Source organism: Mastigoproctus giganteus, chromosome 5 (genome assembly GCF_048544385.1).
Source record: "Mastigoproctus giganteus isolate SK-2022 chromosome 5, ASM4854438v1, whole genome shotgun sequence".
In the NCBI taxonomy this organism is placed as follows: domain Eukaryota; kingdom Metazoa; phylum Arthropoda; class Arachnida; order Uropygi; family Thelyphonidae; genus Mastigoproctus; species Mastigoproctus giganteus.
Window position 1 is genome coordinate 150,066,309 of NC_143579.1, and position 17,630 is coordinate 150,083,938.

A 17,630-nucleotide genomic window follows, 5' to 3' on the forward strand; every position below is an offset into this window, starting at 1 on the left:
ACTTTATTAGCAGGAGAGAAACGTCTTTTTCCGATGGTTGATGGAACACACCGAGGTGGGCAAGGCAAACGTTTGTTTATTGACCATACGACTCGCGGTAAGCTTAACCCGCGATTCAAATCTTTTTCAACTATCGCATAAAAATATTGCGTTAACTGGAAATTTGCATCGTGTAAAGTGAAAATTGGCATCATTTTTCAAATAGCGTTAACTGAATATTCGGTTAATCGAACTCGCGTTATGCGAAGCCTAGTTGAATTTTTATTTTTCAGTTAGGACTGAGAACAGAAGACACCATCTAAATAAAAAAAATAAAAAAAACCAAAAAAAAAAACCACACAAATCATTACAGGTATACTTGGGAAGACTTCAAAGAAGCAAGCACACCATTTTAGAACACCTTTAAGAATGTTGAATGTTCAGCTGTATATGCATTCACGTTTGGAGAAAAAAAAGGGACAAACACAATTTTCACTTTTCAAGAGCAAATGGAGCGTTTTCAAGAAAATTAAACTTTAAGAATATTTAGGTATAGAGATAATTTCGATGCTGCTACATTAGTACTAGTATACGTTACTAGTCAAGAACCTGTTATGGCATCATGATTCACAACCAAACTATCACTTTTGTAAGTTATAAAATCGATTTTAACTGTAGAATTTCAATGTAGAAAGATTCGCTTTAGTATCTAACACCCAAATACTGATTTGGAAAGTCGAAAGTGCATCTCCCACCGCAAAGTCGAACTAAAAATCAAACCGATCCAGTCCTTTTCAGTGAACACCTATGAATCATCTCTTGCATAACTATTGCTTGAAGTCACAGATATTTCTGTAGCTTCTTCTCAAGGAATTTCAAGTTTGAGAAACTTCCTCTAATCCCTTTAGATATGTATGATCATCTTCGTCTGAACTGACTGTAGTCATCTTCATCTGAACTGACCACAATCACCTTTATCTGAGCTGAGGTCAACTTTTGTTCTTATTCGAACAGTGTAGAAACTATTACTACAGTTTTACTACTATTTTTACTACGTATTACTACAGTTTCATCCACACTTTCTTTGGTAATCAAATAAGTATTGTTTGGCCTATCGTCGGTGGGCAGGTAGTGGTTTATTATGCCTTGTGTGTTTATTCTTTTTAGTATTATTACTAAAACCAACTGGAATCTCACGTATATACTGGTGTTCAAATAAAGTGCATCACCCCTTAAAATTGTAATTGTCCAAATAACGTAAGTATAGGGCAATATTTCTTACAGATTGCATCAGATGAGTTTGACACACGTAGGTGATCACGTAATGTTGCATCAGCTGTTACTTTCAGCTATATAAGCAAGCTCTGCAAGAGTTGCAGTCATTCCTTTCTTGTGTCAGGATGGCGAGTTACGTGCGGTTGACGCCAAGAAGAAAGAGTGCTATTGTTTTACGTGAGGAAGGATGTTCTTCGCGTCCTATTGCTTATAGAGTCTTGTAATCAGTCGACAGTGAGCAGATTTCTTTCCCAACCAACAATACTGGTTCTGCTGATAGGAAAAAAGGACGCAAACGAGTCTCTACTCCAAAACAGGACCGCGTTTTGATGTGCTTATGCTTTAAAAACCGTAAAGCTTCTTCGTCTGAGCTGAAACGAGAATGGGAAGAATATACACGAGTGATACAAGTGCAGTAACAGTCTGAAGACGCCTCTTCAAAGATGGACTTGGAACCCGTCCTAAGAAGAAGCCCCTCCTCACACAAAAAAAATGAAATTGGTCTAAGGAGCATGTCAAATGGAACCCCGAGCAGTAGAATTCAGTTTTCTTCTCGGATGAGAAGAAATTCGACGTGCATAGCTCTGATGGGAGGCAAACGATTCGCTGGAGACTTGGTGAAGAATACCATCTAGACTGTATGGTGTCTACAGTGAAATTCCCTGCTAGCCAAATAATATGGGAGTGCATTTCTTATCGCGGAGTAGGTCACCTGCAGTTTATAAAAGGTTCCTTAAATGCCAATGGATACCTGGCTATATTGGAAGGCAAATTGCTGCCAACCATTAGAGACCATTTCAACCTGCCAAGTAACTGCATCTTTCAGGGCCATTGTGCTCCTTGACTTCGGGTGAAAAGTGTAAATAGGCACTTACACTTTTAACAAATGTAATGTGTTTACATTTGTTACAGGTGAAAAAATGGTTGGAAGAACGGTCCATTACAACACTTAGCTGGCTAGAACAGCCCGGACCTGAATCCTATAGAGAACTGTTCTCGTATGGAATCTGCAGTTGTCAGAAAGAAATCAAAGACCCTTCTCGAACTTCAGGAAGCCATAATTCGTGTTTGGAACCACGAACTATCGGTTGATTATCTTCAGAAATTGATCTTGTCAATGCTTCGACAGTGTGTTGCTGTCATCAGGGCCAGAGCCGGTTCAACTAAATATTAGTTTGCACCTGGTGAACTTTTCATTTTGTTTTCCATTTAAAATTATAAACTGAAGCAAATTGAGGGTTTCTGATAGCATTTCAGGCATAATTGTCGTGTTTACCAAAACCGTTTATAAAGGTTGCAAATGCTCATTTTGGAATATTTTGAGAGTACCTATCAAATATTCCTTAGCTTTGTCTTAACTATTATTTATATCTTTTATTTATATTTATATTTGTGATGGTAGTCATTAATGTAACGTAGCATCGCGAAAAAGAGTTAGAAATGCGAAATTCCTAAGTGATTCTTTCTTTAAACACCAGCGTATATTTGTTTGCCCTGTTGAACTGAAGTAGGTGGTTAGATGGAAAGGTTTATTGTGGGTGCTCAGATTTTTGGAAAGTATTAGAGAACTATTCCTCTGGAATCAGCAGTAAGGCTAGCAGTGATGCTAAACCATAGCGGTGATTTGGCATGCACATCTGATGTAATTAACACAGCATTGGAACCGCTGAGGGTTAAGGCGAATACCAGGTAGTTTATGGACTCTTCAATATCTGTCAGTGGTGGGCAGTAGAGGGAGAGCAGGTAGAAGGAAAGAGAGTAATAGGTAACTTGAACACGTTGCAAATTTATTGCAGAGTGCATTACTAACCAGGATATCTAGTTGCCTATTAAATCCTATAGTGCAGGGTTTTGAGTTCACAACAGCAGGTTGGATGATTTTAGCATAAATTGGGTGTCCCATAACTTTATGTATGTACAAACTATTATATTTAGGTCACCCGGGTTCAAATCGCGTCATCTACGTGATTTGGACCCGGGCCTTTTCCACCCGGGTGTGGGAGGACGGTGACGATACCACTGTGCTGCGCGCGCAGACTTTAGGTATGTACATTGGTGGTCAGTGTTTTAGAGACATGGTTTTTGGATGCAGACCAGGTCCACCGAGTGGTTTTCAGCTGCTGGTTGGATGTCATCCGCCACAGTGATGGCGGATGACATCATATTCACATCTATGGGCGTTAATCTGCATCATTTTCAGTTGAGATTGCTGCTGTCTAGTGCTTGTAGGTTGATCAGTCAGGATCGTGTTGGTTTGGTTTTGAGAGAGACTATCTGAGGTTGAGTTATTGTTTGGGCGTTCATTCATCAGCAGTTCGGAGTTTTACTAGTTCAAGTGCTCGTTGGTATTCAGGGTAGTCCATATCCCTCACAGAGTGTCCTTGCTCGCTGTGCCTACGCTTAAAGTTCGCGCAACAGGTGGTTTCATCCCTGAAGGGGCATTCCGCAAACACGTATCCACCACAGGCACAGTGCCTATAAGTTGGGGATGAGTGCAAGCAGTGCTGAGAGGTATGCCCATAACCTAGACATAGGAAGCATTTTGTAACTACTGTGAAAGGCCTAAATTTATGGGCGCTACAGCCGATGAAAAGACGGTCCAAGGACATGATAATTTTAAATAATCTTGGTGAAAGAGAGAGGACCTGGTGGGTGTATGAGCTGGTTTTAGCTTTAGTTGTGAACCTAAGGGTTGTCTCCTATTTAACTTCTTCAAGTGACCATTATTAGCTAGATTTTTGTAAAACAAGAACTTGTCCTGAAGTTATATCATACACCAGCACTGTTGTATTGGTGTGCTTTGGGGGAGGGGTGATAAACACACTAGCTGAGTGGAATTAGGTAGCTGCAGAGATGTTATCCAGGTCCTTTTCTAGTACCTTCAAGGATGACTCCTCGGTTCCTTATTGGTCTTAAGGATTTGATCTTCACTGACTTGACATTATTTTTGAGGTTGATCTGGACCATTTCCCTCACCTTCCCGCTGGTTCTGAGTTGTGAATCCTCAGGGCCCGGACGTAGTTATCAGATCGGGTCTTCTGTATGGGGGCCTTAAGACAATGAGCGCTTCCTGTAGTTGAACTCTTGACCGCAGCGGTGTAAAATTTAGCTGATGAATTTTCAGCTAGATAGGACACCTGCTTGTGGTCAGCTGGAAAAGCTTGAAGCTTCTAGAAGGTATCAACCACATTTTTCAGAGTGTCTATGCATGATATAAGTTCGTCATTCACAGCTCGGAGCTGCCCATTTTCAATTAAAAGATAAGTTGTAATGGAGATCACGTCCAGAGTTCGTGGACGTGATTTTCGGTTGACAGTGGAGACCTGTTGCTATCATTATTTAGGTAGGCTACCAAATTTGTGTGTGTGTGTGTGTAATAGCACTCAAGCTGCTGTGGCTATAGTGCGCCTCCAAATTTTTGTGTAGCAGAAACTGAGGAGGGTGGAGCTGGAGTTGTTGGAGTGGTTGAATCAGTGGTAGTCCTGAATTCAGAAAGGGTTAAAGTGTTTTCGGACCTTTCTGGAACACGTCATGATTTAGCCAAGGAAGATGTCTTTGTGTGTGCTAGGTGCACAGAGTGTCAAGAAATTAGGCGCCAACTCAGCATTCTGATGGGCGTCTATAAGAGTTTGAAGAGTAGAGTAGATCCCTCAAAGAAATTGAAATGGGGGGGCATCAAGCTCTCAGCTGCCCATCTCAACACGACCTAATTCTTGTGCATCAGGCAACTTCAGGGCAAAATGCTCTGGTCCCACGGGAGCTAGTTATTGTCGGTGACTCTGTTGTCAGGGCGACGGGATATATATTGTGCAAAAAGGATAGGTGGAATAGGACCAGGGTATGTCCCAGAGGCAAAAGTTTATGACGTTTTAGAGCAGATATTATATTTTAAAGGCCGGATCACAATGTATACGTTGGCACTAATGATATTAACAATAGGAAATCTGCAGACCAACTTAACCACGCTTCTGTAGGCAGGAGGAGCAGTGCATAGCGCACACTTCTTGATTATACCGGGGTGTGAGCCCGTGACCACCAAATACGGAGGATGCGGAAAGGTCAGGGAATGAACACCGCATATCCCGAAGCAATATGGCCTTAGTTGCTAATTCTCCTAAAAACCAAATAACAAACAAATAAACAAACGACTAACTTAACAAGTACAAGTCAATGTTGAAAAAAAAGTCGCGAGTTAGAGTTAAATTTGAAAGTGTCTGCAATTTTGCCCAGACACGATAGGAGGGAGTATATGACGAGATCCTTGTCAATCATTTCGGCCCTGGAGAGATTGTGCAAAGCTCATGGGGTAGAATTTTTCTCAGCTTAGTCTGTGCTTGTTAACAGGAGAGATTGTTTCTACAGGGGTGGGATACACTAAAAAATAGAAAGGATGCAAGAATATTTGCTGTTGCTATCGAGGCAGTGTTAGGTGGGTCGGAAAACTGCTAGCTCGGGGGAATTCACAGACTAATGGATTAACGGTAGCCACAGGCAGAGGTGAAAGTTGTTGTTGTTATGTGGGTTGATGCTGCATAGTTGCTTTGGCTATAATGCGCCTACACATTCATTTCTTATATAAAGAAATAAGTCAGTTTCGTAAAGTTATAAATGATTAAAAAATGCAGTTTGCTTTAGGATTTTGAAAAATTCAGGCATATTTGCGTCGTCTCCAAAGTTATTGTTTTACCAAGATTAACCAAGGGTAGCAGGGTTGAAGTTCTGTCTTGTTTATAGTAGGAGCAGTCAATGAGAATGTGTTTAACAGTCAGATTTATATTACAACGTGGACACTGGCAGATTGTCCCCTGTGAGTAAATAAAGATGGGTCAGATAAGTATGTCCTATTCTCGTCTTGATGTGCGGACACTGGAGTGCCAAATTTTCGGATCATGTTTAAATTGAAAGATTTTATTATTAGTTTGAGAGTGCCATATTGCTGCCCATTCTGACAGGCATGCAGCCTGAATGGTTAATGCATAGTCTGATAGCGGAACAGGGATATTTGTGAAGTCCAAGGTAGTGGAATTTTGTGCAGCTTTATCAGTTATTTTATTGCACAAAATACCGGAATGTGCTGGAATCCAGCGGAAGGTGATCAGTTGATGACTTTCTTCAATTTGTAGTAATATGCTTATTTCGTCTAGATCAGGGTGAACTTTATGTGAGGAATTACATAAAGCCATGAGTGAGCTGAGGGAATCAGTGTAAATAACAGATTTTAAAGAACAGTCATAACAGATTTTGTAAAGCTAGTTTAATTGCATGTAATTCAGCTGAGAAGATACTGAATTCAGAGGAAGGGATGCTGAAATAACGGTACCCTGGAACACAGCAGCTGCTTCAACGTTTGAATTAGATTTAGAGCCATCTGTATAAATTGAGGTAAAATCAATAGTTTTGATATTTGATGCTTGTAAAATGTTCTTTCCCCATTGGCAGAGGTAAGTGTCACGAGTAACAAGAGGCGGAGAAGCCCATGGTAGTTGACTGCAAGTTGCTACCTGTTGTACGGAATGGATTGAAACATTGCAAACTTACATCAGTTCAAGAAGGCGAAGACTAGTTGGCTTTACTGTTAGGTTTATTTCTGAAGAGGTTTTCTAACTGTGGATTGAACAGGTATAACTGAATGGGATGCGAAGCATAACTTTGTATCTTAACAACATTTTATCTTGACAGCATACTTAAATAACAAAAGTTAGTGGGGCTCGTGGGCATCAATATAGAGACTATGTGCTTGCGATATCTGAATGCACCCTTCTTCACTAATGCTGGTGTCCTCCAAGGTTCAGTTCTTTCCTCCACTCTTTTCCTCTTGCATATTAGTGACCATTTTCCATTGACCGGAAATCCTATCCATAGTTTTGCCGATGATAGCAATATTGCATCCCAATTTCCAGTTTGAGAAATCTTGCCCTGCTCAATCAGCTTCAACTTTTCGAATATCCGCTACCAATTCCTTAAATGCCGATCTCCAGGTAATTCTCCAATGGGGCAAAGACAACTTAGTTGATTTCAATCCTTCTAAAACTCAGTCCTGTCTTATATCTCGCAAAAAGGATTCTTCTGCTCCTATGCTCATCTTTGGTGACACTCCGATTTCTAGGAAAGATAATATATCTCTTTTGGGGATTACTCTGACTTCTTTCTTGGCACAAGCATATTACAAATATTGCTTCCTCTGCATCTAAAAAACTTGGTTTTCTTTTTCGCTTTCGGCGTTTCTTTTCTTCCAAACAGCTGTTCACTCTGTACAAATCACAAATTCGCCCTACCATGGAATATTGTTCCCACATCTGGGGCGGTGCACCCAAAACTTCTCTCAGGCTTCTAGATTCCATTCAGAAGAGGGCAGTTAGGTTAATTAATGATTCATCTCCAACAAAGTCTCTTCACTCTGTCTTATAGACGTACTGTTTCTGCTGCATGCCTTTTCTACAGACACTTCCATGGGCACTGTTCTTCTGAATTGGCTTCTATAATTCTCTCTCTCTCTCTCTCTCTCTCTCTCTCTCTCTCTCTCTCTCTCTCTCTCTCTCTCTCTCTCTCTCTCTCTCTCTCTCTCTCTCAAAACAATCCGAACACGTGCCGCCACCAGCCAACTTCCATTTACTGTCCAACTTCAAACTCACAGAACCAACTTTTCATCTTCCTCATTTATTCATTCAACTACCGTTTTCTGGAACAAACTTCATTCATACATTTTTCCTGAAAATTACAGTCTACAGAAGTTCAAGTCTAGTGTCAACAAATATCTTCTTTCGTCTTCTCAACCTTCATCCCAAGCACGGTACTAAGTATTATAGGTTCTAATACCTCTTGTGTTTGAGGTTTTCATAAACAAAAAAAAAAAAAACCTACAAGCTCCAGACTGGAAATGCCTGGTGTCGATAATTCTAACCAACCAAAAATGATTAGAAGGGAAGCGCATTGCAATGACATGCCCAAAAACAATTAAAAAGGAAGGCATTGCAATGACATGCCCAACTTTCTTGTGATACACTCCCTCTCAACCCAGCCTGTGGGCAAGTTATCCGTAGATATTTGGAATCCATAGCTGGAATAAATGGTTAAAAAACTGCAATCCGGAGATCTCCTGATTGAAACAACCAACTCAAAACATTCTAAGTGGCTGCTCATACCAACGACATTTGGTGGGTTGCCAATATCTATCACTCCCCACAATACCTTCCTCGAACAGTGTTATCACAGTGTGGGACCTACTTTCAGTAACCGAAGAGGAACTAGTTCAGGAACTGAGCATTCCTGAACTATCAAAAAGTAATTAGCGCCAAACGTATAATGATCAAAAAAAAGATGTAAATTTTGTTCTAACACGATCCTTCATTTTAACTTTTAACACCCCAGATGTGCCATCCACAGTAAAAATTTAAACTATTTAAACTGCGGAATTCAGCCTTATATCCTGAATCCCATTCGCTGTTTTAAATTCCAGAAATATGGACATTCTCAGTAGACATGTAGAGTTGATGCCATTTGTCCTATTTGTGGTTCCAAGTAGCATTCACAAGCAGTTTGCCCCCAACTGTAAAGAAAGTCATCCAACCTTCTCTAAATCACGTGAAATGTGGAAAACAGGGAAGAAAATACAAAAATATAAATTAGAACATAAAGTTACAAAACATGAGGCACGCAGACAAGTTATGGTGACTATTCCCAATCGTTCTTATGCATCTCACACTCGAAGTTCTCAATCAACAGCAGCTCAAACATTACGTATCAACACCACCCAGCATATCTCTAATTAACTGGGTTAATTAGAGATATGCTGAATAAGCTTAAAATTTCCCCAAATAAGACCGGTATGATGCTACTGAGAGGAAAACTTGATTATAACAGGCCATCCTGACTGCGGATAAACAACAAACAAATAACCCTAGTCTCGCAGGTAAAATATTTAGTACACTATCAAACTCTGGAAAAGGCACATCTCAAACCAAAACCAGCGAAGCAACCAACACTCCAATCAGCATCCCAACTGACATTATGACAGTCCCGCAGAACAAAGAAAAACAGAAAACTACAAAAGACAGCAAGCAAACTGAATCACCCACCAATAGTATGTAAGTAGATGTACACTCAGATTATGAGGAACCCATACTAGAACTTCATGCAAACAACACTATGGATACTGGACGCCTCATCTTCTCAAAAAAAAAAGAGTGGAAAAAATGCTCCTCAAACAACAAAAGAAAAAAATTTAAAAAAATAAAAGTAATAAATAGATAAAAAAAAATGTACAGTTAAACTAGCTGGTATCAATAACCACTGCAATTAGCCATCGTTTTCTAAACACCTGCCTACAATATTCTTGAAAAACCAAATAGTGTTCTATAGAAGACAGCCACACAGCCTCAAACCCCTGTAAAATCCGGCTGTAAATTTCTTAATATATCTCTAAATTCGTCGTATAACGGACAATCATATAAAATGTGATCCCAAATTTCAAGGCTACCACATGAAAAATGGCTGCTCCTCTAATCTCTCTAATTAACTGGGTTAAAAGTACAAGTACTTTTAAAAGTAAAGTACTCTAATTAACTGGGTTGTTCAAACTCTGGAAAACTCTTGAAATAACTTATTTCTTAGAGAGCCATATCCTGTAATCAAATATGAGGTCTCCATACATGGGTAAAACCATCTATTCTGTTTATTATTACAATTAAAGCCTACATTAGGGATAAAATAGATATGTCGTTCTGCCAGTCAGGCTACTATCCCAACGAGTTTGCCAAGTTTCAATTAATTTCAGCATAATATTTTTCTTTTCCTGATTAATTCCGACCGTCAAATCGTTAGTAATATAAATGATATCTGTCTCCCTTTAAGCAAAAAATAGCAAAATGCTCTGTATAAGACTGCCAAATCTAATGGAACAGTTCCTGCAATAACTTGCAGAGCATAACGCTGTTTTGCAAACCTTCAATATTGTCAATAGCATAATTATTTGGATGGATATTAGCTTCTGTCTAAATTTCACTTTATTTATTGAAACATACCAAATCGATGCACCGTATTTCACTATTGGGAGAAATATAGCCTTGTAATAAAAGTTCAAAACTCTTTTGCCTTACCCCCAATCTTTCCGAGTGATTCTCGCAATAGAGGCAGTATAATTTTTAATCGGATTACTCAAATGCTCCAAGTGAGGTGTAAAAAACAGTTTATCATCCAAGATTACTCCTAAATATTTTACCTGCAAGACTAGGGCTATTTGTTTGTTGTTTATCCGCAGTCAGGATGGCCTGTTATAATAAAGTTTTCCTCTCAGTAGCATCATAACGGTTTTATTTAGGGAAATTTTAAACTTATTCATAGATGCCCGTACTACCAGATCACTCACTATTATTTCTAATCTGGCTTCAATCACCGTCCGAGATTTACTGGACACACATAAGACCATGTCATCAGCATAAGCCACTTTATGACAAAGAGGATACTCTTTTAGCAACCACTGGTTTAATACCAAATTCCAGAATATTGGTCCTAAGACTGAACCTTGTAGCATGAATCACATTGTGGACAGCCCCTATTAGCATTTCTACTAAAAATTAAATGCTGTGATCTTACAACGATTCTCCTACCTGTAAGGTAGTTCCTAATAATGTTGTATAACACATTTGGGCATGACAGACTCCTTAAAGCTGAAACGACACTTTGATACCACACAGTATCAAAGGCCCCCCCCCCCCTTCGAAATCTATAAAGAAGGCCATTACATACCTTTCATTAGATTCTGACTATAGTTAATGAAATCACTTATTGCGTCTTCTCTAGAACATTTTTCTAAACCATACTGATAATCAAAATTCAACTTTTTATCATTAAACAATTTTTCCAGCCTTAATAATATCAGACACTCAAATATTTTTTCTAGCTTAGCCAATAATGAAATGGTCTATAGGCACGTGGATCTGTCATCAATTTACCAGGTTTTTGAATTAAATGCCCAGAGCCTGGGCAGTGTTCAACCGCCAGAAATCATCTGCAATTGAATAATATTTAAATGCATCCCTACGAAAAGGCAAATCGTTTTATGACTCTCCACACAGGAATTCCTAAAACACTGGATCTTGAACTGTGGATGAATCACATTGCACCGTTCTCAAACACTGTGGCCCAAACATATCCAGGCAACTTACCAATCAACAACGTCCCAACTGATATGCTCGCCACCATTCGCATCACCAGGAAGTAGCTTATAACTGCTATAAATGGATTGCTGCCTACCGCAACTGCAGGCTCCGACCTTGTGCCACAATTCTATACTATGTGGAAGAAGTGTTGTTTAGGGTAATATTAAGGTTAATATTAGGATAATATAAGGTTAATATTAAGGTTTAAGTGCATTAAAAATATTATATGTACTCAAGTCATCAGGCTAGCTAACATTTGCAGTAACCATTTATTGTTCACTAATGCTATACAACTACTTTACAATGAGCTAATTAAAAACAGTATCCTATCTTTTTTATTAGCTAGTTTTAATATTGTTGCTCAATTTATCAGACATACATTTGGTTATATTATTCTTTCATCTGGTCAGTTCTAGTATTTGTACAGTTGTAATATTTTATGGCTTGGGGAGTAATAACTTCACATGATTTCCTATGAAAAGATCTTTTGGTTCTTTTACTCACTAAGTTTTTCACTTTTCTATTAACATTTACTTTTATGTTTAACAAAATACATCAAAATCACATAAACGGTAATTATAAGTTACTGGCCTTTATGGAGACTTTTATTAACAATTCATATCTTGTTTTTAGGTACTGATGCAAATAGTTTATTTACAACTTATACACCGATGAGCCAAAACATTATGAACAGCGAGCCGTACGCAAATCGAAACAACTGCAGGTGAACTACGGCGTTGACATTCCTCCACCACAATCGTCAAGTACGCACCAAGTGTACGAGAGAGTTGAACATTCTTTGTGCTCTCTCTTCTACTTCTTGGGGTGTAGACCGGTGCACTTTACTCCGTCTGTATCATGCACTCGTTCGATCAAAAGATTATGGGTCTCAAGTGTATGCATCTGCCCGACAAAGCGTCCTTCGGTGGCTTGACGCCGTTCACCATCAGGCTATCCGTATTGCTACTGGAGCTTTTAGAACATTTCCTGTCCAAAGTCTTTATGTCGAAGCCAAAGAACCATCTTTGTCCCTTCGCCGAAAACAGTTGTCTCTGCTGTACACTCTCAAGCTTAAATCCCTGCCAGACCATCCCACGTGGACACCCGTTTTTGAGTCACGATGGGAAAATTTGGACAACACTCGTGAGATGGCAAATCGTCCAGACTGACCTGTCTATTCAGAAATTTGGACATCACAATAGACAATATTGCCCCACCACCTAGGCAATCCCTTCCACCCTGGCATGCTCGTATTTTCACCTGCAACTTCTCTCTTACCAACTGGAGGAAGGATAATACTTCGTCTGCCGTCTACCTGTAGCTCTTCTCAGCACACCGATCTAAGCTTTCTGACTTCTTGTGAGTCTTTGCAGATGGTTCGACGTCAGAGATGTCTGTTGGATCTGCAGCTGCCTTCCCAGTGCTACGATATCTGAGCAGATCCCTGCCGAATGCAGGATTTTCACTGCTGAGCTGCATGCAATTGAACTAGCCTTGGACCACATACAAGCACGCCACTACCAAAAATGCGTTATATACTGTATACTGATTCTCTCGGTTCATTTCAGGCTTTGTCATAGACGAGACGCAGTCCTCTCCCATTCCTGTCCCGGGTACAGCAGAGGATACATTTCCTTTCTGAACTGGAATTTGATATTCGCTGCTGCTGGATCCCCAGACACATTGGGATCATGGGAAATTATTTGGCAGACTCCGCAGCCAAATCAGTGACCGTTATAATTCTTGTCTGTTAGTTCCCAATACAGACTACAGGCAAGTAATACGGAAGAAACTAGTTCCCAATGGTAACACTCTTGGCATGGACAGAAAATAAGTTTTACAAGATTAAGCCTGTAATCGAACTTTAGCCATTTAGTCTGTACAGGGACCATAAAGAGGAAATTGTTGTAGCTCGGCTCCGCATAGGTCACAGTCATCTGACGCATGATTTTCTGCTGAGGGCTTTTTTTCATTTCATTTTCATTTATTAACACACGACTGTACATACATTCTTAAGATACATATTAATCAATTTATATACAAAATTTATACTCTTATATATGCTGTAGCCCTTGTGCACATATGCATGTGTGTGTGTGTGTGTGTGTGTGTGTGTGTGTGTGTGTGTGTGTGTGTGTGTGTGTGTGTGTGTGTGTGTGTGTGTATCCTGGTACGAAGAGTAGCTCCTAGACATAAGCCCATCTCCACCTATTACCCTGTGATAGCTCAGAACCTCTGCAAAACAGGCCTGAAAAAAATGTTGTGTCAGGTCATTTCGCCACCAGGGACCAACCAACACCTGGATCAACCATTCTGTGTGTGTGCTATACTGCACAAATCTCGCACCCACCGGATGAAGCTGAGGGCTGATGACTGTCCTATGTGCGAGCATTGTGACACCATTTTAATATTGAAACGTATCATTATTGACTGTCCAAAATTTTTAAATGCACGCCGTTTGTGTTTTAGCGCTTTTAGCCATCTGACTGAGCCTTATACACCCAGTAAGATTTTAACTGACAAGACAATATGTCCGTAATTTTTAACTTTTTAAAAACTACAAAGCTCTATACACGTATATAAATGTTTTTTTTTAATAAGCATTATGTATATTTCTTTTATCAGATATTATTTTTATCTAAATTTACTTTCCTTTTAATCATTTATACATATTGATATATTACTGTTTATTTAACCTGTATCTTATTTAAATATTGTACTTGGTGCATCATAGCCTTAGTAGCCCATGCGCCATAAAAACCAAAACCAAACGAAATCCCTTTCTGTGGCGTACTTGTTCATTATTACTTTTGTTTTAACCATATTCATCTTTAATCCAAAATCCTTACTAACCCCGCATAACTGATTAAACTTTCTTAATCAGTTATGCAGAGTTAGTAACTGTAATTCTTCGGGATCGTGGCTTATGATCACAATTTCATCTGCAAATTGTAAATGGTTTGGGTCTCTCCATGCACATTGACTGCTCTCCTTTTCGAACTCCTTTCTCAATTTTAAATTTGCTACTGTCTTTATCTAGTCTAATAAAGAAGGTAGCATTCTCATATATTTTCTTCAAAATCATAATGTATCGGGTGTCTATGCCTTGCCTTTCCATACCCTTGTCTTCACACAGTACTACTGGTTAAACATTTGTTCGCCAACCACAACACATTAGATTTAGCACAGACTGATGAAAGAGAAAACATTAATCCACGTGACAAATGCAGCAAACTCCTGCTGCAATCAATGCTGAACTTGGTATGTGCGATTTTGCTCCTAAATATATGAAATGAAAAAAATAAATAAATAAATAAGAAAAGACAAACAAACACTCGCCTTCAGCAGTGGGAACGCACGATCCCCACACACAAGAAAATGAACGCCCATACCCATCAATGAATGTACACCACTTTTATGATAAAAAGATAGTTAATAAAGTAACCAGAAACTCATTACCTTTCAAAAGGACATCAGCACTTCTGAACGTCGCAAAGGATAGTATTTCAGTTATTAACCGCTGCCCAGAAAAATGTCACTGTACAGTATATCTCTATACGATTCGAAGCAGACAGAGGATAACAAATAGAGCTCATAATTATAAAGTATATAATGTAAAGTGACCAGACGTCCCGTATTATGCGGGACAGTCCCGGATTTCAGTCGTCTGCCCCGCATTGCAAACTGTCCTAGAAAATGTCCCGGATTGGACATTAAACATAATGCAAATCATTTGCATTAAATAATAAATTTTCTGTTTATACTCCGGGACGACCACACGGTCAGAGGAGTTCACAAGGTAGACAGAATACATGAAACAGCACCGTATTCAGCAGTCACGGGCTTGAACCCGGGTCACTCAAGGCACGTGAACTTATGCACCCGCGGTCCTGACCACTCGGGAACCAATGGTACAACGGAAAGAGTTTTTTCTGTAATAAATAAGGTGTGGACGTCAACAGAAAAACAACTGATCATAGAAACGCTTTCAGCGTTTCTATGATCAGTTGTTTTTTTGTTGACGGTATGATCAGTTGTTTTTTTGTCCCGGAGTATAAACAGAAAATTTATTATTTAAGTATATACAGAAATAAATAAATAAAATATATTTATTTATTTCTGTATAGTAAAAATAAATAAATTTAAAATTTAAATTGAAAAAATAAATAAATTTTCTGTATATACCCGGAGTATATACAGAAAATTTATTATTTAAATTAAACATAATGCAAATCATTTGATTTGCATTATGTTTAATGTCCAAACTACAAGTTAAGTGCAATTTTGCTAATTCTTGTGAAGGATTTTACGATGAAATAGCAAATAATGAAGAATTATTAAAGAAAAATTCACTCAGCAGAAAAATATATGTAATTATGTTATTTAATTTCTCTTGTTTTTATTGTTAAAAGAAGTATGTATTTTTATTATTAGTATTATTTCACAGAAAAAAACCTAACGTTTTTCACTAAACAAAAATGAAAGTCGATTAAAAGCATGACCCCTCTAATAAGTGTTTTTTTTTTTTGTTTTTTCCCCTTCTAATAAGTATTTTTCTCAGTTTGTCTTTAAGGCAACCTTCTGTTCGTCATGTAGCATAACACAAGGGGTACCTTTCCTGACTTAAAATATAACATTTCAAAATTTTAATATTTTTTAATATCCTATACATTATCTTTATTATCTTATTTTTATTTGGTCTAAATTCAAAACATCGTTTTAAATTCAAAATGAAGACAAATTTTCTTCAAGAGAAAATCACAATAAGTTTGCATTTGTCCAATTTACGAATATTAGGGGGTCTGGATCACACAAGTTGTCTGTCCAACATGAGGGGTACCTATACTGAATTTCAGCCTTTGTGTAAAAAAAAAAAAATATATATATATATATATACTCAAAAATATTGGTACAAACGTTTAGGGGAGGTAGGTAACATCTAAAGGAATGTGAATCGCATAGGAACCCATAACCGGAAACGTCACCGTAAGTCGGTGCACGGCGCTGTTCATCAGTTCGCGAGAGGGAAAATTTCTGGTTTACTCATTCAAACAGTAGTCGCCGCACGAAGAGCATGCATCGATATACGAACTGTGAGCTGGCAGACATGCACCTAGTGTATGGATTAGCAGAGGGTCCACACAGTGTGCGACCCCATGCGGCACAACATCGCTTCGCAATAAATGTATGGGCAGGTATGGTCGGTGACTGCTTAGTCGGCCCATACCTGTTACCATCCCGCATGAACTCGCTAAATATCGGATCTTTCTTGAACAAGTTCTACCAGGGTTACTTGACGATGTTCCAGCAAATGTGAGGTGCAACATTTAGTTTCAACATGACGGGGCGCCTGCCCATTATGGAAGGTGTGTTCGTGACCATTTGAACAGGCGTTTTGGGCGTCGATGGATTGGCTGTGGTAAACCCGTTGCCTGGCCCCCATGCTCACCTGATTTATCGAGCCTTGATTTCTTTCTGTGGGAGGCCCCTCAAATCTATCGTGTATGAATCGCCTGTGGAGACGGAAATGGATCTCGTGGCGAGACTCGTCTGCGCTGCTGCTATTGTCAAAGAAAATCCAGGTGTGTTCGACCGTGTCCGCCAATCCATGCTGCGTCGGTGTCACGCATGCATCGCGTCTCATGGTGGAACCTTCGAGCATCTGTTGTAACATCATGAAATGCATCCATCTCGTACTCCATTGTTAATAGTATGTCAAATAAATGTTTTCCACTAATTACTGTCTTGTGTCATTTCTGCTTCTTGTGCCTCTGCTACTATTTTCCCGTGACGTTTCCGGTTATTGGTTCCAATGCGATTCACATTCCTTTAGATGTTACCTACCTCCCCTAAACGTTTGTACCAATATTTTTGAGACACCCTGTATATACTGTATATATATGGGCTATATTTTTTTTTTTTTTTGATTTTTTATTTTTATTTTGGTGTGATATTTTATAAGTTCAGTTCAAAGAAGTATATTTATAGTAATTTATATTTTGTATGTGAATATTTTTTTATAAATAAAAAAATAAAATTTAAAAAATATATAGGTATATTGTTTTTTTTGGGGGGGGGATTGTAAACCCCCCCAGATGCCCGCATTGGAGTACCAAGGATCTGGTCACTTTAATGTAATGGCCACTAGCCTCCATAGTTTAAATAAGCAAATGTAACTGATAAAATTTTGAAGTTATTATGGTTGCTTCTTTGGGCGAT